This window comes from Sceloporus undulatus, unplaced genomic scaffold (genome assembly GCF_019175285.1).
Source record: "Sceloporus undulatus isolate JIND9_A2432 ecotype Alabama unplaced genomic scaffold, SceUnd_v1.1 scaffold_13, whole genome shotgun sequence".
Taxonomy (NCBI): Eukaryota; Metazoa; Chordata; class Lepidosauria; order Squamata; family Phrynosomatidae; genus Sceloporus; species Sceloporus undulatus.
This window is the reverse complement of record NW_024802935.1, coordinates 1,097,643-1,102,238: the sequence shown is the minus strand read 5'-3', so window position 1 is coordinate 1,102,238 and position 4,596 is coordinate 1,097,643.

The following is a 4,596-nucleotide window of genomic DNA, read 5'->3' as shown; positions in this document are numbered from 1 at the left end:
AGATAAAAACCAAAATCACCTCTATAAGACTGTGTTAAAAGGTTAAACAAGTATATGGGTAGATACATAATAATAATAATAATAAAAATATAATAATAATAATAATAATAAATACATCAGTAATACAATAACAGTTGGAAAAAGTTACAGTCATACATAAAAATTCTTCATCACCCCTGCAATTTACCACCAAATCATCCCCACATATCTAGATGGTGGGGGGAGGTCGACTTGGCATGTTTCATGGAAACCTGGCGGGCGGAGTGACAGCGTGTAACTTGGCTCAGGCCCTCCCAGCTGGTTATTCTGTTAAAGGTAGGTAAGGGAAGTGGGCAAGGGGGAGGAGTGGCTGTAGTCCATAAGAACACTTCACTTTGACCAGGTACCTGTATGGAAAATGGACCACATGTGTGTATTTACCTGAACCTGAAAACTAGGGATAATCTGGGGATTCTGTGTATTGGTATACCATCCACCCCACACAGTGGTCTTGGAGTTAGTGTTGGAGTCTCTAGGCTTTTAGTCCTGGGTGACCTCAACAAACCACTCGAGGATAGTTCAACAACTCTTTTTAAGTGCAGTGGGAGTTTCATGGTTTCCATGACAAACATGGGAACTCACCAGATTACATACCCTTGATTAGGTCTGTTGTACGGAACAGGCATATCTGGGGCAGAGGTAGTCAATATTCTGCATTGTCATAGACAGATCATTTCCTGGTCAAGATTAGTCTGAAGGCCATGATCTCTCCCATCGGGGGTGGAGGACCCATTAGAATGATCCATCCTCAAAGCTGTTAGGTCCCAGAAAGCCTTGAGGGTTTCTAAGTCTGTAACGATGGCAATTCATCAAAGTCCTGGTTGATACCTGGAAAACGATTCACAGGCTATAAACACAATCGCTCCCAAGTGTCTTTCCAACCGTTTCAAACTGCCAGCCGTTTGAAGTACACAGAAGATCAAGAAGAAGAAGAGGCTGAACAATGTCTAAAGCACCGCTGGCAATACTGACAAGAAACATCATAGAGATTTTCTTAAATCCTATCAAGTGGCAATGAGAGTGTAAGAAGTATTCTTCTCGTCCATCTATTGCATCTGTGAGGTCCAGCCCAGCAGAGCTGTTCAGGGTGGTGAGAGATTTAATGCAACTGCCTCGCTCCCTGAACCCCTTGGTAGAACCAACTATAGCCTGCTGTGGGCCTTAATGATCATTTTGCAGATAAAATCCACAGATGGGAGCTGAAATTGGATGCTGGCTTTGATGCAGAAATGGCAGGAGAGATGTCCAACAACTCCGCTTACAATATTGTATTGGATCAATTTGGTTGGTGAGTACCAATGACGTGGACAAGCTCCTTGGAAAGGTGAAAAAGACAACCTGCTCTCTCAATTTCTGCCTTTCTTGCTGGGCTGTCCAGAGAGGTAAGCTATGAGGATGCTGCTGAAAATCCTATTGATGCTTCCTGGGAAGGACATTTTCCACCAAGTTTAAATGGCAGTGGTTAAAACATATTAAAAAAGCCTTTCCCTGATACCTTAGACAGACACCAATTACAGGCCAGTTTCGCTTCTTTCATTCTTGGGCAAAGTGATCAGAGAGAGGTTGCAATTCACTCCAAGCAGTATTAGAGCTCCAAGCAGTATCAGGACAGGATATGGGTTGAGACTGCCATGGTAGCCTTAGTCAATGATCTTTGTCTGGGCATCAAAACAGGGGGAAGTATGACCCTGTTGGTGCTTTGGACTTTCAAGCAAGCTTCTGATACCATTGACCACTGGTCCCCTTCTGGAACACCTGAGGAACTGGGAATCAGGGGCACTGTTCTTCAGTGGTTCCATTCCTATCTCTCAGGCGCTCCAGATGGTGATGCTGGGAGACAGTTGCTCTCTAAGAGAGAGCTAAAATCTGGCGCCCCCAGGGTCCATCCTGTCTCCCATGCTATTTAACATTTACATGAAGCTGCTGGTTAGTCATCTGGAGACATGGGGCGGGGGTGTTATCATACATTGATGACACTCAAATAGTTTGGATGCTTTCAGTGACTAAGGAAGACTTGTTGCTTCAGCTATCATCTCAGATAGATGCGACGGCCAGGAGTGCCTGTATAGCTTCGGTTGATAAGCCAGCGCAACCCTACCTGGGCCAGGGGACGAGTACATGCACTGGTAACCTCTCATCTCAATTTCTGCAATGCACTCTACATGAGGCTAGCCTGTACAAGTTTGGAAGCTTCAGTTTGGTGTAAAATATGGCAGCCAGTTGGTCACTAGTAATCCAGGTCAGACACTAAAAACCTATGTTAAAATATCTTCACTGGCTGCAATTAGCTTCCAGGCGTGGTACAAGGCTTGTGTCCAGCTTACTGCAGGAGCACATAATAAATAATAATAATAAATTTATTTCTTACCCGCCCTTCCATAGATATGATCAGGGCGGCTTACAAATTTTTTTAAAAAACTTCAGTACAGGTAAAAAATACAATATGACAGTTAAAACATTGCTACAGAAACAGGAACAGGAAAACAATAAAATACACATGTCAAGGGCAAGGAAAAAAGAGAAAAAAATTTACATCGGTCCGGGGTCGAAAAGGAAAAAAGGGGGCAGGAAATAAACAAACAATCTAAGGTGGGAAGGCCCAGCCGGCAGGAATAGATATGTTTTCAGCTGTTTCTTAAAGACAGCTAATGAGGTGGCGGGGAGCGAAGCTCTGGGGAGTTATTTCAGAGTGAAGGGGCGCAGCAATAGCAAAAGCCTCTGTGAGGTCCGTATAAAGTTAGACCTAGGGACCTCCAACATTTAGTCCCGGAAGTTCTGAGGTGTGCGAGGCGGATTATTGGGGAGAGGCGGTCCTCCACGTACCCTGGGCCCCAAGCCATTTCGGGCTTTATAGGTCAAACAACACCTTGTATTGAGCTCGGAAGCGAATAGGCAGCCAGTGAAGGTCTTTTTAAATAGGTGTTATATGTCCAACCTGGAACTACCCAGCGACCAGTTAGTGCCATGTTCTGCACCACCAATTCCAGCTTCTGGGTTTGGTACAAGGGTTGCCCCATGTAGAGCGATTGCAGAAATCCAATCGAGAGGTTACCAAACGCAAGTACAACAGATTCAAGGTCCTTACGGTCCAGGTAGGGACGCAGTGGCGTATCAGCCGTAGCTGATAACAAGCACTCTGACCGTCGCATCCCCATGAGAAGTTAGTCGGAGCGAACGAATCAAGGGTACTCTCCAAGCTGCGCACCGAGTCCCCAGGAGGAGTGTGACCCCGTTCAGGACCGGGTGACAGATTCACCACCCGAAACCGGGGAACCTATCACCAGTACTTCCGTTTTCCCTGGGATTCAACTGCGTTTGTTCTCTGCCATAGCCATTACGACGCCAAGCAGGGCACTAGAGGAGAGATGCCATCCTAGTTACTGCATATATTTGGAGGACATAGAGAAAATTTATGTGGTCATTCAGGTGTACTGATAACACCGCGCCCATGTCTCCGGATGATCTCTCCAGGGCTTTCATGGAAATGTAAATAGCATAGGGGACAAAAATCGTCTGCAGGGAGGCACACCAGATTCAGGGCTCCCTATCGGAGCAACGTTAACTTGTCCAAAGGACAAATGACAAAGAGATAACATAGAGAGGGGAAGAGGAAAGAGGATGCAAGCCGCGGAGGTACAAGGAATACCACAAGCGCGAGCAATTCTTAATAGTTATTTATTCTATTGTATGTGCTTATCGGTAATTCTGTATTTTCACCGTTTTTACGTCGTGTATCTCGTTCCTCTTCATTTTCATCTCTAACCAATAGGAAACATATAGTTATCTTTAGACAGGAGGAACAAAGACCACACTGAAGGGAACGTCATGACCAAACGGTGGTGGCAAAGTCCCGCGCATCTGCGTCAACGGCAGAGCCTACTCGGACCTTGAGTGCCAGTGAGTGAAAGAGAAACAAGCAATAAAACGGGTGACAACAGTACGAAATATCGGGTGAAATGAAACGGCTAAGGGAGAATAGCGAATTAGAAGGCATAAAAAGGGCCCCCCTGAGCTGTCAGCCATGAGGGACAGGGATCAAGGGAGCAGGTCGTCCTCCTAACACATCCTTCTATACAATCCACCCCACACTCTCAGGTCCTCGGGGAAGAACTTGCTACAGCCAAAGAAAACCAGGTTGACTGCTGTTTCCCAGAGGACCTTTTCATCAGCCACTCCAAAATGGTGGAATGACTTGTTGGAGGAGATCCATCAGATAACCACTCTTGATGCCTTCAAGAAGGCAATCAAAGCAGATCTCTTTTGGCAAGCCTTCCCTGACTGACTGACCTCCCAAAATAAAAGACTATCCTGTCTGTCCATAGATATTTTTATCATCTTTTAAAAACTGTTTTAACTAATTTTAACTTGCATTTGTAATTAAGTGTTATATTTTATGTTTTATGTTGGTAGTGGGTTGGGGGATAGTGAAATTTTATGATTTATTGTTTTATGTATTTTACTATCTTTTGTTGTAACCGCCTCGATCCACAGGGAGAAGTGGGCTAGAAATAATAATAATAATAATAATAATAATAATAATAATAATAATAATAATAA